General features: G+C 43.9%; 1 protein-coding gene across 3 annotated transcripts in view; it reads left to right on the forward strand.

Annotated features, from left to right (window-relative positions):
- The window catches only part of BICRAL (BICRA like chromatin remodeling complex associated protein), a 99,946-nt gene that overhangs the window by 7,462 nt on the left and 74,655 nt on the right, over positions 1–17,829 (forward strand). The window contains exons 1-2 of one of the 3 annotated variants that reach the window (XM_049892301.1): positions 8,550–9,285; positions 16,691–16,958. The gene's annotated coding sequence lies outside the window, so the exon portion shown is untranslated. Of the gene's footprint in view, positions 1–8,549; positions 9,286–16,690; positions 16,959–17,829 lie in introns of those variants that run through there. The other 2 variants (XM_049892283.1, XM_049892293.1) reach the window with 2 other exon arrangements.

Raw genomic sequence — 17,829 nt, forward strand, 5'->3', positions numbered from 1 at the left:
TCCGCCATCTAAATCGTCTTTTGAATATAATTTCAAATTCTTTTCATGTCAAAAGGTACATAAATCTTTTCAAACTGTTCTTCATCTGCTCTTTCTCATGTCTCTTCCCACTAGCATGATGAGGTGATAGTAATAGGGGACAGATTTGAGTTTAAATTCTGATTAGCCACTTACTGTGTGACAGTGGGCATGATACTTAACCTCTCTGAGCTCAGTTTTCTCCAGCTGTAAAAAAAATGTATTTCTCCTAGGATTATTGTGATGTTAACGTGTAAAGTGTAAAGTAACGTGGAAAAGCATCAAGTATCGGGCCAGACCTCTGGTAGGCACTCAACAGTTGTCAGGTTCCTTTTTGCCTTCCGTTCCTGGAACTGTACTTCCCAGCCCTTAAGGTCATTGATGGGGCCAGAATTCCCTGTGTGTACTACAAGAACTTTTCAGAAAGGGCCCTTTAATGATTCTCCTAAGAACAGGTTTCTGGCCCTTTTGCTATTCTGGGGGCTATGTGGGTTATATTTACATGTAAACAATCCTGCAAAAGAAAATCAAAGAATCCTAGAAAGACGGAGCTGGGCCAGCCCTTGTTGTTGTGTGCCCTGAAGTCAATTTCAACTCTTAGTGACCCCATGTGACAGAGTAGAACTGCCCCATATTGTTTTCTTGGCTGTAATCCTTGTGGAAGCAGATCACCTATTCTTTTTTCCATGGAGCCTCTGGGTATTCAAACCATTGACCTTTCAGTTAGCAGCCAAGCTTTTAACCCTGTGCATCCCTGGGGCTCCTTGGTCAAGCCCTTGGGAATCTTTTAATACTAGGACAAATTTTAAGTGGTTTATGGTAGAAGAAAAAAAAAAAAAGATTGTATAATGGCTTTATAAGAAGCCCTGGTGGTACAGTGGTTAAGTGCTTGGCTGTTAACTGAAAGGTCAGAGATTGGAACCCACCAGCCACCTCAGAGGAGAAAGATGTGAGGGTCTTCTCCCATAAAGATTACAGCCTAGGAAGCCCTGTGGGGCAGCTCTACTCTGTCTTATAGGATCACTATGAGTCCAAGTCAACTGGAGGGCACACAACTGCAACAACAAGTGGTTGTATTCATGACGCTTCATTCAGTTTATTATGTTCTTTTTTTCGGTGTTTCTTCTGTGAAAGCCTTATTGTTTGTGAAATCCTCATTCTTGGGAAACATTGATCTAGTCTTCCTCTCTTACAGATAAGACAGTACAAAACATTTGTTAATGGAATGTGAAGTGACTTCACAAATACTAAGCTCTGATTTGACTGTACGCTCCATGAAGGTTGTGGTTGTGTCTACTATTTTTTACACCCCACTTGCCTAGCATATGACGTCATGGTCGCTATGAGTCGGAATCGACTTGAGAGCAACAGGTTTGGTTTTTTTGTTTTTGAGTTTTTTTTTGGTTTGGCTTGGGAGGCTCTCAGTAACTCTCTGTCGAATGGATAAATGAAATAACAACACCCAGCCAAGGTACTCTGGCATCCTAGTTCGTGATGATATTTCGTTTTACCAGTGGAGCCCCAGAACATTAGGCTCACTCCTTAGCAGCCCGTAGGGACTGAGGGATCTTCTGCTCTCCGTTAGGCCAGCAGGGCAGGGGCTTAATGAATGAATGAGCCCATGGGACACACAGAGAATCAAGCATGTTCAGCAAAAAATCATCCAAGAACCTAAATGAGACAGGCACTTCCCTTATATTACCTCATTGAATCCTTGTGGTAACCTTGCCAAGGAGGGTACTCCTCTGGAGCAACAATAATTTTAAGATTTTTTTTAAAAAGACACAGACAACTTTTAACTCTCAGACCAATGTGAGTTTTTAATACAGATTGCAGGAGGTGTTACTTTTTCTGCCTCAGTTTCTTTCTTCAGTGTAAAAAGAATAATGATCCATGAGTTTTTTAGGTAGTTTAAAGGCTTTTGTACAAATGCTTATTCATTAAAATCAAATGGTTTTTAAGGGTCCTGGCAGTTGAAAATTAAATAAGAAGCAAAAAAAAAAATATTCCTCTTCAGCTCTTCTGCCTGGAAGATTTAAGGTTCTGTTTTTTAGGTAGGATTTCATTGTTTACTATAAGAAGACACTTTTCTTTGAAATACTATCAACTAATGTTTTTCAAGGTCTCTTGGTGGTACAAAGAATTTGTGCTTGGCTGCAGTTTGCACTCACCCACCGGCTCCATGGAAGAAATACTTAGTGATCTGCTCCTGTAAAGATTACAGCCAAGAAAACCTTATGGAGCTCAGTTCTACTGTGTAACACCTGGGGTCGTAGGTTCCAACCTCTTCAAAAGAAAATACACCAAACCCACTGCCACTGAGTCAATCCCAACTCATAGTGACCCTACAGGACAGAATACAGCTGCCCCATGGGGTTTCCAAGGAATCGACTCGGGGGCACTGGGTTTTGGTTTTAACCTTTACTGAAGCAGACTGTCACATCATTCTCTCGCGGAGTGGCTGGTGGGTTCAAATCATCAATCTTTCAGTTAGCAGCTGAGCACTTTAAACACTGTGCCACCAGGGCTCCCTTACAACCTATTAGGGTCATGAAATTCATTTAGTGGGTGGAGGTTTGCACTAAAAAAAAAAAAAAAAAAAGATTAAATGAAACAGAACATAAAATGTCAGAGTATATTCTGTCACATAAATATGTATGTGTATATGGGGTGTGTGTATGTATGTGTGTGTATATATATATACATGTATATCTATAGCTTGTGACAGAAAATGTATTTCTTATTCTAGGTTATGATCAAAAAGTTTGAGAAATGATTCTGTGAATGATGCCTTGCACATACGGTATGCAAATGAATAAATGTCATGATGACATGATAGCAAGAAGGAAATATGGATGCTGAGCCAATTTTATAAAATGTCAAAAGGGAATCTGTATTGCAGACACTTGCCCCTCCTTTTGTCTGTAAGAAAAATGAAAGCTTGCTTATAAAAAGCAAAAGACTCTTCTTTGGGCCAGAGATCAGCGGCACTTAGAGTTTAGGAATATGAATGTGTAACAGGGGCTACAGCAGAAGGCTCGTGTGGCCCTAACAGTCGTGAGTTCTGCTCTCAGACGGATCTCAGTGGACACAGAGTGACTGGAAATTTGCTGAGGCGCACATCCGATTTGCATCCTAGGAGTAGTGGGTAGGGAGACGGTCACTTAGCTAGTGAGTGAGCTTCGCACCCCTGTCCTGCATTTCGGTGCAGCGTCTCTCTTTTTCTTATGAACATAACTTCTTTAATCAAAAGTTTGTTTCTGTATGAAGAATGACCATGACGTGAAAGGGGAAGCTGAGTGAAACCTGTGATGTGAAGATATGCCCGGGAAGGAAGTTAGGCTCTTAACAAAGGTGAGGGTCTCTGGAAAGCCAAAGCTACTGCATGTGTCCCTGGATTGTTTCCAGTTACTGTGGAGTTGATTCTGATTTATGGTGACCTAGTGTGTGTCAGAGCAGAACGGTGCTCCATCAGGTTTTCAGTGGCTGACTTTTAAGCAGTAGATCGCCAGGCCTTTCTTCTGAGGTGCCTCGAACCTCCAAGCTTTCTGTTAGCAGCCAAGTGAGTTAACCCTTTTCACTATCCAGGGCCTGCATTCCTGTTTATACAAGTTGGCAATTCCTGAAGCACTCCGTAGGTAGCCCTAGAGGCTGTTGAGGGTCTATACAATGTACTGCGTTTTTTTGAAACCTGTGAGGTGAGCATTAATTTGAAGCAGTATTGATTTATGATTTATAGCTTCTGGAAAATAGAAACTTAGTGCGCAGAAATCTTTGTGTTTGTTTAAAAAGAGGAGAAAATGTGTTGTGGTTGTTTTGTTTGCTTTTTGCAGTATTCATTGACCAGTTGCTTGAGGGATGACTCTGTAAAGTGCTCTGATATCATCTAAGTGGTTAAGCTCTTTAGGATTCTGTGTTGTCTGTCTCAGGGTTGCCCAGAGCTGGGTCCTTCCCACAACTCTAACGGGGAGTGGGAAATTTGGGGACAGGATAGGGATTGCCAATGGACCAATCAGGACCAGATTCTGCTTCTGTCCTCTCACATAGGTGCTGACTCTTTTGAAAGGACTACAGTAAAGTCATTGTGGATCGACCCACAAGCCCTTCTTCTCAAATACATAAACTGGATAACTGTGGGCCCCTCATTCCTCCCCTCCCTCTCTTTTTCAGTATCTGCTGACCTAAACCTAACATTCTGTAATGTGCCTGTGAGTCATAATTGCAACTGTAGACAGAGGGAGAAAGGAAGGAAAAGGGAGAGGCATGATACAGTTTGTCAGGATATGAGAAATTGTACCTCATTTTTTATGTAAAAAAAAAAAAGTTAGGCTACAATTCATTCATTCATTGCAGCACCATGGATATCACCATGAATCTAACTCTGGCCCCTCAGCTCCGCACAGCAGAGTCTAGGTGGGCATCTCACCTGAATGTCCAGGGAAAACTTGTCCTCACCACCCCCACTGACTGTAGTTATTCATTGGCCATTTGTTGAGTGTCTGCCACCTCCAACAACACCTGGGTATCTTGATACGGTAAAGACTCAATAAATGTTAGCTTAACATAGTAATACAAGATGCTATAGTTAGCCGGGGTGAGGGGAGGTATAAAATGAGCAAAGCATAGTCCTTCTCTCCTTGAAAGGCTCATGATCCAGGGATAGACTTTTGGAAAACTATATAAGTCAAGCTGACTGCAGTGTGGGTCATAAAGGAGGGAGGAAGTTTTGTGGAAGTACAGTCTTCTTTAAACCAAACAGTAGTTTAGCTTATTTTTTTAGTGAAGAATGTCTACCTTGGGCATTGTGTTCTTTTAAGAACTATCTCTATGGGAGTCAAGGTGACAACAACAACTTGAAAGATTAGATAGGAGGCTTAGGGGACAGTGAGTTTATGGGAATGCAGGAGGAACAATTCAGAAAAGAAAGGGGAGAATGGTTGCACAACTTGCAGAATGTAATCAGTGTCACTGAATTGTACATGTAGAAACTGTTGAATAGGTGTATGTTCTGCTGTGTATATTCTCAACAACAATAACAAAAAATAAATTATTAAGAAACTAAAAGAAGGGGAAGGAGGAAGGCCAAAGAGAGGAGTGAGAGAGAAGCGAGCGGCAGGGGAGGCGCCCACAGGAAAGGAGTGCCAGGTAATGAGAAAAACAGGAGCAGAGCTGGGTATGTACAGGTTGTATCTGAGGAATCTGGAGTAATGGTGTGTGCTGAGAGTGGAGACAGTGGTCAGGAGGAAGAGTGGTGGGAAAAGAGCAGAAGACTAGACTTCATTGCAGAGGCACTGGGGACCCATCAGAGGGTTCTGAGCAGGGAGGAGGCATCAGATTTGTGTTTTAGACTGAGAAGGTGAATTGGAGCAGGGGTATTGCTGTCAGAGCCTATGGCGATGGCTCACTGGATAAATGACAGGGTTTGACCAAGCGCAGTGGAAATGAAGTAGAGGTTACTCAAGAATGACTCGTACTTGAAAGCCTCTCTGTCAGTTGATAATGGGCATGAACCCACCCAGCCACTGGAATGATTAGATCAGCTGGCCAGAATACAACTTTTGAAATTGAAATACATTAATAATCAAAGGATTACGCAGTGAAAATGGAGTCAAGGTAAAAGGAGTTGGATTGGTTTCACTCAGTCCGTAGCAGTATATTGAGTCCTGATAGCACGGTGGTGAAGCACTTGCCTGCTAACCAAAAGGTCAGTGGTTCGAACCCACCAGCCGCTCTGCTGGAGAAAGATGTGGCAGACTGCTTCAGTAAAGATTACAGCCTTGGAAACCCTGTGGGGCAGTTCTGCCCTGTCCTGTAGGGTCTCTGTGAGTCAGAATCAACTTGATGACAACAGGTTTATAGTGGTAATAATAAAGCTTGGTCTCTGCTAAGTGGATTTTCTCCTCCGGAGTGGTAGTTGGCTTGCCACACCAGAGGGAGCTACTTCCCCTGGCCAGCACTGGAGAGAAGTTGGCCAGTTTATTCAGGGATCTTTCTGGAAACTTACCTTTTCAAAGACGAGCAGGTAAAACAGGGCAGTTAAAAAGAAGGGGATTCTCTCAGCACAAATGCTAGAACTGCAGCCTCAGGGAGCTTAGAGTATCATCAGGCATTTTCCTCTGTCTTCTCCCCTCCCTCCACACCTATGATTATTTGCTTTCTTTTTGTCGCCTGGGACACTAGTTCTTCTGTTCCCATCCACTTGCATAGGCCTATTACAACTGCTCCAAAATGGTGGCCCCAACCCCCGTGTCTTTCCAACCTTACGGTCTGTTCCCCACAGCTGGCCCACCCTCTGTGGCCCTGGTACAAATGCCCAGAGCAGAGGATCCGATTGGTTTGATTTGGGACAGATGCCTTCCCTAATCTAGCCAGGTTGGAGATGCAGCAGCTTCTTTTGAAAAACAACAAAATGCTGGATAACTCTGGTGGACTGGCATTATTGTTCACCTCTTCTAGGCTTCATGAATGACTCAGGGCATTAGTTACCTACTGCTGTATAACCAAACCAGTAGCTGTCAAGTCTGTTTCCAACTCATGGCAACCACATGTATGTCAGAGTAGAACTGTACTCCATAGGGATTTCAATGGCTGATTTTTTTTTTTTTAACTTTTATTGAGCTTCAAGTGAACGTTTACAAATCAAGTCAGACTGTCACATATAAGTTTATATACACCTTACTCCGTACGCCCACTTGCTCTCCCCCTAATGAGTCAGCCCTTCCAGTCTCTCCTTTCATGACAATTTTGCCAGCTTCCAACTCTCTCTATCCTCCCATCCCCCCTCCAGACAGGAGATGCCAACACAGTCTCAAGTGTCCACCTGATATAATTAACTCACTCTTCATCAGCATCTCTCTCCCACCCGCTGACCAGTCCCTTTCATGTCTGATGAGTTGTCTTCGGGTATGGTTCCTGTCCTGGGCCAACAGAAGGTTTGGGGACCATGACCGCCGGGATTCCTCTAGTCTCACTCAGACCATTAAGTATGGTCTTTTTGTGAGAATTTGGGGTCTGCATCCCACTGATCTCCTGTTCCCTCAGGGGTTCTCTGTTGTGCTCCCTGTCAGGGCAGTCATCGATTGTGGCCAGGCACCAACTAGTTCTTCTGGTCTCAGGATGATGTAGGTCTCTGGTTCATGTGGCCCTTTCTGTCTCTCGGGCTCATAATTATCTTGTGACCTTGGTGTTCTTCATTCTCAGTGGCTGATTTTTAGGAAGTGGATCATCAGGCCTTTTCTTCCCAGGCACTTCTGGGTGGACTAAGCTTCCAGCCTTTCGGTTAGCAGCACGTTAACATTTGCACCATCCAGTGACTCCATTGCTGTATAAGGAAGTAGCCGAAAACTTAGCAGCTTAAGAGAACAAGCACTTATTATGTCCCAGTTCTTCAGGTGAGGAATCCAAGAACAGCATAGCTGGGTGGTTCTGCCTCAGGGTCTCTCACGAGGTTGTGGTCAAGCTGTGCCCTGGGGCTGCAGCCATCTGAAGGCTGGGCTGGGGAACTATGGGCTTCCAAGCTCACTGACCTGAAGCTCTCTTTCCCCACGTTATTTGGAGAACTCTTTGTTAGGGGCATGGATTCTGATTCATAGGGAGTCCATGTGACAGAGGCTGCCTGAGTGTCCTCTGGACATGGCAGCTGACCTCCCCAGAGTTACCGATCCAGAGAGAGCACCCAGCATGGAACCTCCCACTTCTGCCCTATTCTGTTGATCACACAGACCAACTCTGGTTCAGTATGGGAGGGGGCCACACAAGGTGAGACTACTAGGAGGTAGGGATCACTGAGGGCCATCTCGAAGGCTAGTTACCATACTCAGCCAATACAACTTCATTTATTACCTACCAGGTGCTAGGTACTGGGAACCGAAAGCTATCTAAGACAGGGTTCCTGTCCTTAAGGAGCTCACTATCCAGTCTGGGAAAGCCTTACACAAACAGAATGCCATGTGTCCTCTGAGCCCTCACCTCTGTCTACCCACCCTTACCTTTGTCTGCCCATCTCTCACACTGCCACCACATTTATCCTCATGAAATTTAGATCTGTTCATTGCATTCTCTTAAAGTTCTCAGTTGGGTTCCCTTTGCTTAGACAGTTTTTTTATTTGCAGTATTTTGGGGATCACCATCACAGGATTAATGCACTCAGCTGCTAACCGAAAAGTTGGTAGTTTGGTTCGAGGCCACCCGGAGGTGCCTCAGAAGAAAGGCCTGGTGATCTACTTTCAAAAGGTCACAACCTTGAAAATCCTGTGGCGCACAGTTCCACCCTGACGCACATGGGGGCTGTAGGACTTGGGATGATGGCAACTAGTACCTCAGTAAGAAATACATTTTACATCACAAACCATAGAACGTGGATACATAGACATGATTGTAACTGAAACAAATTTCACAAAAGAGTTAACACTCTTACTACCTGCAATGTATGTGGATTTTTTATTTTCCTAGGATATTTCATTTTTTATAAAAGCTGGTCACAATCTGTTGAATTTCACAGTTGCGACCCGGAGCGTAGAAAGCAGCAGCCTAAAGGACCATGCAGACTCCCCTGGTGGTATACAGAGCACTCACCGTCTACCTGTGCACAGTTCCCTCATTTCTGTTGAAAGACTCCCCTCATATAGTTTCTTAGCTTCCTCTACGTGGAGCTCCAACATCTCTTTCCCCACGTTATTTGGAGAACTCTTTGTTAGGGGCATGGATTCTGATTCATAGGGAGTCCATGTGACAGAGAACTGCCCCACAGGGTTTTCTTGCTGTAATCTTTTCAGGAGCAGATCACCAGGCCTTTCTCCTGCAGAACGCCTGGGTGGGTTCAAACCTCCAACGTTTAGGTTAGCAGCGGAGCGCTCTTAATCGTTGTGCCACGAGGGCTCCTACGCATCCTTTAAAACCCAGCTTTAAAGAATCTCCTCTGTAAAGAGCGCGCGGCCCTTTCCCCTGTCCTTGTCCAGAATTACAGGCTTCCTTCTCCCACTCCCGGACCATTTCACTGACACTTGGTGAGTGCCTGCTCCTTCCTCCTCCTCCAGTCTGCCCCTGGGCCAGCTTCCCCAAGCCTGCAGTACATTTTCATTAAATCTCTCAAAGAACGTTTACGGGGAGTTTGAGCAAATTAGCATCACACAAATGACGCCGCTGCAAATGAGCGGTGTGCAGAGCTGGGGGGTGCTGCGGGCAGGTTTCCTGTCGATGGAGCCACGTGCTGCAGAAAAGGATCCCTCCCCCTGCGGGCCCGCGCTCACGCCCTCGCATCCATCACAGGTACAATTTGCCCCGAAACTTACCACCCGGGTTCATTATATCGGCTCTGGTTTCTTTTTGTTTTTCCTACTTTTCTCGTTTGTGTTGACAGGGGACAGCCTAGTGAGAAGTGAAGTTTTCGGCAGCACCGATAGGATAGAGAGGCCTCTGTCTGCACCCGCCCTGCGGGGGAGGAGGGATGTCGGTCCTTTCTGAAGTGGTAGGGGAGGAAGGTTTGAGGTTTTTGAATATTTGCTTCTAAGTATCTAAGAGATTTGTTGCCCACATTTGCACTATCTTGGCAAGCTAGCAACCCAACAAAATATTTTCTGGTCGGTTTTGCTTGTGGTTTTTGTTTTTGAGGGAGAAAAGAATTTACACCTTGGTCAAATTATACTGAAATATGTTGGCTGTTTTTAAAAACTGCTGTTAACTTGAGGGTTGAAGCTAATATGACTCCCAGACTCAGTCTCTTGAGTCGTTGATAGACTATGCTGTGAACCATGAACAGGAAAAGAAAAAAAAAAATTAAACACGTGCAAAAGCAAGGTATTCCTGCTCCAGTATTCTCGTTTCTGCGTTTGTCAACAGCTGTGAGGATTTGCTGACTTAGCTGTGGTGTGTGCCTGTTGGGGGGAGGCACGTGTGTGTGTGGCGGGGGGGACGGTAAAGACAGACTGTAAGCAGGTAATTACCATAGAATGTGATAGATGGGATAATAGAGTATGTACCAAGTGCTTTGAGAGGGTGGAGAAGGGAGTCATTTACTCACTATAAAAAAAAAACCCAGTGCCGTCAAGTCGATTCCGACTCATACTCACTACAGTGTTTGTCATATGGGGATCTCCTCTATGAATGGATCATGAAATCCATTTACAAGGTGGCTAACAGCATTTTTTTTTTTTAATGACATAGAAAAAAAGTTGCATCCTCCATTGTAAGTATTGTTTTCTGAAACTTTTGTTTCAGTTGTCTATTGCATCACAGTGTAAAATGTATTTCTTGGGATTTAGTCTCAGGCAGAGATGTTTGGAAGCCACCGGTCTAGGGACTGGAAGAAGGCTTTCCAGAGGAGAGGGTATTTGAGTTGGACTTTTTTTCTTTGGAGAATGGTGGAGTTTCCCCAGCAGAAGAAGGGCATTCCAGGCAGAGGGAAAAGGAGGTACAAACATGGTGATATGTTTGTTCAGGAGCAGAGTATTCTCTGTGATTGAAGGTAGGGTACTGGGCAAGGAGTGGCTAGAGTTGAGCCCAGGGAGACAGGTGGAGCTAATTGATGAGCCACTTGAAAGCACACAAGTCAGGGCCCAAGTTCTCCCCCATAGTCTCTGGCTATGAGTTTGGGTTTCCTTGGGAGTGAGGCGCTGATAGAGGGTATGACACAACCAACTCTGGGTTTTAGAAAGGTGATTTTGGTAGTAGTATAGATAGTACAGGGTCGCTATGAGTTGGAATTGACTCAACGGCAACGGGTTAACGGGTTATAGATAGTAGATTGATTGGAGGGAAGTAAAACTAACTGAAAGGCCAAGCAAGAGATGAGGACAAACATTTAGGTGAAAGCAGTTGGGTGGGTGTGGCCATGGAGAAGAGGAGCTGGATTTGAGGGAGATTTTGGAAATGGGTTCCATGGGTTAAGGGAGATGAGGCTGAATGAAGAGGAATCACAGCAGTTCTAAAATGTCCCGGGGGTAGGACTAGATGAGCAGTGGGTGCTTTGAACAGGGAGACTAGAGAGGCAGCGCAAATTCAGAAGGGGAGATAAGCACTTGAGTTTTGGTGCATGCCCATGGTGTGGTAGGAATAATTTATCAGATTTTTACCATAGCCCATGTGAATTATCCCTCCAGAGCATCCATGTCCTTTGCTCTGACCTCCACTCTCTAACAACTTCCTGATTGTCTTAGGCTTGACTCAAGTTAAACTAACTCACAAGGGTCTGATAAATATACTTGACTGCTGGTTGATTGGTATGATTTACAGTGAAGGTGTATAAAACTTTTCAGGTACAAGAGTAGTTGTACCTTTGCTCAGGGTGCATGTCACCTTTACTGTATCAGGGTCCCTGGGAAATGGAACTAGCAATTAGAAGATTTAGGAAAGAGAGAATTATATGGCCTGAGGGATGTATCATGTGAGCTCTAAAAATGCCTGATTAACTTTCCTGCCCTCAAATAAGAATATGGCTCTTTGGTGATCAAGATGCTAATAAAAGTTACCTACTGTCTCTGCTCCCTTAGTTTTTTCTCCAGTGCTGAGGATATATCTGGTGCCTGCTTCTTGTCGTTCTTAGCTGTCATCAAGTTGGCAACCTCATGCACCATGGATGATCAATTGTGGATGTGACTGTTGTGACCCATAGGGTTTTCAATGGCTAATTTTCAGAAATAGATTGCCAGGCCTTTCTTCCTAGCCTGTATTAGTCTGAAAGCTCCACTGAAACCTGTTAGCATCACAGCAACACTCAAGCCTCCACTGACAGTTGGGTGGTAGCTGCATATGAGATGCGTTACTAGCCAGGCATCCAATCCAGGTCTCCAAACTCCTTGCATGGAGTCAATTCAGACTCATAGTGAGGACAGAGTAGAACTGCCCGATAGGGTTTCCAAGGCTGTAAATCTTTATGGAAGTAGACTGCCACATCTTTCTCCTGTGGAGCAGCTGGCGGGTTAGAACAGTTGACCTTTTGATTAGCAGCTGAGCGCTTAACCACTGGGCCACTAGGGCTCTTCCACGCTTGCTTATTGTTGTTAGGTGCCATGGAGTTGATTCCAACTCAAAGTGATCCTATGTAACAGAGTAGAACTGCCCCATGGGGTTTTCTAGGTTATAATCTTTACGGGAGCAGATCTCCAGGTCTTTTTCCTGCAGAGCAGGTGGGTAGGTTCGAACTGTCTGTGTTAACTCTCTTATATTTCCTCTACAATCCACCATCCTTCTGGGCATCACAGAGTGGAAGAAACACTCTGTTTAGGAGAGGTTAGGCGTTCTGGCAGAACACTAGAGGGACGGGACGGAGGAGCTGGTGAGTGACATATCCCAGCCATGCCTTCCAGCACCATGTGGTGCCCTCCTAACCTAATGGCTGTCCTCCCCCTCACAGACTCTGTTGGGAAACAGACTAGATGTGTAAGACAGGAAGGCCAGTGGGAGTGCTGAATGCCTTTTTTTTTTTTTTTTTTTTTAACATCTCTGCTATGTATTAACTACTCATCCTTGTACTAGAAGCTTGTATAAGTTCAGAATTTTTTTAAAGTCTGTCAAGGAAAATAGCCAGCTTGAAATATGTTATGACTAGAATAGCTTTAGTCTCTACTAAGATAATTTAAAGTGTTTATAGTCATATATTTATTATTGGATATATAAAATAATGTAGGCAAGGTATTGAAAACATTTGAAATCATTCCAATAGATTGCTTGTTTACTGTTACTTTGAAAAGGGTTCCACATTACTTCAAATTATAATAACAAAAACCACAACAATAGTGGTAACTATTATTGAATAGGAAACCCTGGTGGCATAGTGGTTAAGTGCTATGGCTGGTGACCAAAACGTCGGCAGTTCAAATCCGCCTGGTGCTCCTTGGAAACTCTATGGGGCAGTTCTACTCTGTCCTATGGGGTCGCTATGAGTTGGAATCGACTCAACGGCAGTGGGTTTGGTTTTGGTTTATTATTGAATATTTACTACACTCCAGACACTAAATCAAGGGCTTTATACATCATATACATATATACACACACACATATAAAATATACATATAATTCTTCCCCCCCATCAACCTTTGAGTATAGGTATTGTTATCTCCATTTTACAGATAAGAAAACTGAGGTTAAAGAAGTGAAAAAAGTAGGCCAAGATCACATGGCTAAAAAGTGAGAATGATACAGATCTAAACTGACTAGAGAGACAGAAACAGAGACAAGGACAGAGTGAGAGAGAGAGTGAGAACTCTAAACCACTAGGCTGTACTGCCTGCCATCTATGTGGGTCTCCAGATAGAAATTTACTTGTATCCTCTATATTTTTACGGGTTTTGTGGACTGGGATGTTTTTCCTTTATTCACAAGTATTGATTGTGAGCTAACTACAAAGTACTAGGCCCTTCCCATTGCCAGCCAGTTGATTCCAGCTAGGCCCTTAGGGAATATAAAGATGGAGAAGATTACTTGGTGTCCTAGAACTCCCTATCCAGTAAGGAACATGAGAGATATATTAGGTTGCATCTCATGAGATTGCTATCTGAATTCACACGGGACAGTTTTACGTGGTTCAACCTGATACATAGATTGCTAAAATAAGGCAATATTATATTAGCTAAATGTACTGAACTTTCATGTTTTAGGCACTGTGCTAAACATTTTACATGTTCTACTTCCTGGATCCTTAAAATAACCCTCAGTGGTGGGTACTATAATTATCCTTGTTTTAAAGATGAGGGAGTTGAAGCTCTGAGGGGTGAAGTGACTCACTCAAAGCCACACACCTGGTGAATGACAGAGATGGAATTTGAACCAGTCAATCTGGGCACAGAGTCAACACATTTAACCCTAAGACTATAAATAGCGCTAGAGGTACAAATAAAAGTATGCACCTAATTTTTACGCATTGAGGATTTAAAAAAAATTTATTTTACAGATATCGTATGGAGTACTCACTAACTCATCTAGTGTGTTTTGGTGATCTGGACACATCTGGTCATGCATATGACCACTTAATCTCCAGCATTTGCATTCTTCCCTTCTGAAACTGGCCAGCTAGCCAAGGGGAACACTTAGTGGCATGCGCACACACAAAACAACTAAGACTTTCACTTCTAATTGTTATTTGGACGTTGCACCTATTTGTGTAGAAGTCCAAACACATGCTAAAACATTTCAATTATAATTACATCCCCCTTTCTTTTTTTTTCTGAGCCCAGTTGCTCTTCTTTGGTCATATACACAATGGGAGTCATAGGAGTGACCATTTAATTGTAGATAACTAAGTTTAAGTCATACAATTAAAGTTATTTGCATATAGTAAAGCCATTTTAAGAGGTTTCCTCTTAAAAAGTTGAACATCTTCAGATGCCAAAGTGCTGTACTTAATTTTAAATGTTACGTACAAAGGTATATCCTTTATTTTAAGAGGTTTTTTAAGGACATGGGGGGGAATTAGGAAGGTGTTTTACTTTGCCATATTATGGAAAGATTTCCATTTTGGTGGTGTGTGGTATATCTGAGCTTCCCCAGCCCCTACTGCTGTGCTCGTATTTTGCAACCCCATCCCAAAATTTAAAACTAAAATTGGCACTGTCTTTGTCAAAGTAGGTTTTCACTAAAATAAACGATTTCCTCTCTACCTATGTAGTACACTAATCTCTGATGTTTACATTGAAAACAGCAAGGACTGCTTGTTCCTAAAAGTCTTTTTAGGCCTGACAGAGGATGAGTTCTGGAGTTAACCAGACCTGGGTTCTCCTAACAGCCCTTATTAGACTGATGAGAACAAGCAAATCACTGAACCCGCTAGGAGCCTCATCTGAGAAATCAGGACAATTGAGCATTATTCTATGGGTTTGAGTAAAGGTTCATGCCATACTGTATATACTGCCTTAGCATACTTAGTAGGCCCTCAGTAAGTTTCAGTGCCCTTGTATTCGGGCATTCTTTTAAAAATCTGCCATGCCCTGTATTCTTCATAAACGTATGAATTCAGTTTTGTTAGGTCATTTTTTAAAAGTCAGAATTCATGCTTCTTTGGGGTTTTGACTGGCTTGGGAGGATATCTTTCTGAAATCCATTTATGTTTCATTGCAGCTTGTGGAGCAACAGCTGTAAAACTTGCTTGGTGGGCCCTAACTGCAATGAATAATCCATGGTCTCTTTTAAAATGTAATTCTACAAAATGGGCATTATAATTAAATTCCAGCCAATCCAAAGGCACTTTAAACCATGTTAAAAAATTTCCCAAGCCAATTAGGAAACTGGTTGGTCCAACTGTCAAGTGTAAAGAAATATGCTAATTTATGCAAAGACTGCTATTCCAGGAAGGTCTTGGCTAAATTTGAAGTACATCTCCTGAGAAAACACCTTGATGATTCTGTGTGATACTTAACCACTGAATGTCTTTCAAGACACATTTTAAATACAAGGCATACATTGTGAATGACAGAGTGGTAGTTACTAGAACAAGAAATGGTTTGTTTTTAAAGAAGATCTTCTATCTTGAATATGACAACATTGTATGCTAACCTTGACATATTTGTTTTTTACTTGCCTATTGCTGGGCACAATATAGTCTAGATACAGTATCCTTATGTGAGCAAACAATGTGCACCATTAAGTTATTTTAAGGCTAAGGAAATACAGAAACTAATAACTTCACTTAATTAAAATATAGGGATAATTTTATTTCGAACTCACCAAGTATCTGGAGGACATGGGTTTGAGCATTGTTTCTCGGTAGGACCTCATTGCCGTATACATTATAAACTGATTTAAAATAATTTTAGAACATTTCTGTAGCTTACCTGTTATTTTTTTAAAATCTGAGTCACACTCGTGTACAATGATGGTTTTCACCTATCCTTGATGTTTATTTAAAAGACAACAGTAAAACCCCCACTGCATTTTCATGGGCATTTACAGGAAAGATAAATGTAGGCAGTCACTCCCACTCTGTGCTAACATCATTAAGGTTTATTTAAACGCTCTGGGTGCTAGGTAGTTTATGGAAAAGTCTCAACGATTTGAGATTGAAGATGAGTAGTAATTATACTTAGACCAAAGAGTGTTAAAAGGTTGGGTAGCTTCCTTTAAAAATGGGAACTATGTAATGAAAATCCCACAAATGTGGTGGTAAAAAATACCTACCTAAAGAGAAGGCAGTATAAGGTGAATGTTTTGGGAGTGACTTATACCTTCACCTTTATCGTGGTCACTAGTTTTTTTTTTTAATGTTGACATACAGGTTTCACAGCATTTTGGAATAGAAAAAGAGGATGTTGCAAGGGAAAGTTTTGTAGATTTGAGTTAAAATATTAAGTTAAAAGTGATATTTTAGTCTTAAGAATGAATATGCAAAAGAGTGTTTATTGAGGGTGTTCTAATTAGAAATCTAAACAAATACTGTGTTTTTGTCTTTAACCCCCACCCGCCTCCCCCTCCCGCCGTGTCTAGCTGAAACTGGAGGGTGTGTGTGTGTGTGTGTGTGTGTGTGTGTGTGTGTAGGGCGCCTGCGGAGAACTAGCACACGTCTTGTTGATCTTAATAAGGGGGAAAAATCGAAATAAACCTGTTTCTTGAATAAACCAATGTATTTCTGAAGTTAAAAAAAAAATCCCAAAGGAAACAGGACTTAACAGCCTTGGACCTTGATTAAAAAAAAAAAAAAAAATTTTTTTTTAATTAAGAAAATCCTAATCTCCACATTTTTTGCTAGGCGAGAACCGAAGTTTGGAGGTAGACGAGCAGGCGAGCCGTTTGCCCGGGCGCAGAGCATGAAGGCCGGGCGGGCGCGGGGAGCGAGCGCCCGCCGCCCGGCGCGGGGGTGAGCGAGAGAGAGAGCGGAGCGCGTGTGGCCGGCGCCGCTCGGCCGGGAGCTCCCGCGCCCGCGCCCCGCGCCCCGCGCCCGCCGCCGCCGCCGCCGCCGCCGCCCCTGGTGCGATGGCGCAGAAACCCCGTTGACAAGGCACTGCTTTTTCATGACGGTGAGTTTCCCTTTGAGTGTATTATAATTTTGTGATAAAAATTTCAAGGAGAAAAAAAAAAAAAACAAAACACACACAACCTCCTTCCTCTGCCTCTTTCCTTCGGGAGGGGAAAAGCGAGGGGGGGCTGGAGCTCTATCTCCAGACAGACAGAGAAGAAAGAGGAGCAAATTAAACACCGAGTTGCCAAAACCAGGATATTAGGTTTCAGCCCAGAGAGCTATTGGCTAAGGCTGTGTTTTTTTTTTTTTTTGGGGGGGGGGGGTGGGTTTGTGGGTGGGTGATGGTGGTGGTGGGAGGATGTTTAATGGACACGGAGAAAAGGGGAATCGTGTGTTTCTGCCTCTCCCAGCGCCGCCGGGGCCCCGGGAAGACCAAGTTCAGTGTCTCGGGCGGGGGCGCGGGCAGGCAGGGGGCGGCGGGGCCGGGCCGGGGGCGCCTCGGCGGGGTGGGGGCCCCGGAGCCTTTTTTTTTTTTTTTTTTCCCGCGGATGCAAATTTCTGGAGCGGGGAGAGGGAGAGCCCGGGAAGGGGGGTGGCGTGGCGGTTGGCGATGGGGAGGGGAGGGGAGGGAAGCCTTTTAATGACTCATTGATTGAGCCGGTTTAAAATTAGTTGTGTGCGCGAGTGTGAGTGTTTTCCGCCCCCCGGAGCCGCCGGGAGCCGGGAAGGAGGGAGCGGATCTCGGCGGGGCCGCGAGCAGGGGGCAGGGAGGGCGGCGAGTGAGGCGGGCGAGGAAGGGCAACCAGCTTTTCCAATCTCCTCCCCTCGTCTCTCTTCTCTCTCGGAAGCTCTTGGGTGTGAACCGCGTTTTCTTTCTTCTCGGCAAAATGGACCCCGCGCCTCGGGGGGGGGAGGGGAAAGGGTGGGGA

The sequence above is a fragment of the Elephas maximus genome, chromosome 1, assembly GCF_024166365.1.
Source record: "Elephas maximus indicus isolate mEleMax1 chromosome 1, mEleMax1 primary haplotype, whole genome shotgun sequence".
NCBI classification, from domain to species: domain Eukaryota; kingdom Metazoa; phylum Chordata; class Mammalia; order Proboscidea; family Elephantidae; genus Elephas; species Elephas maximus.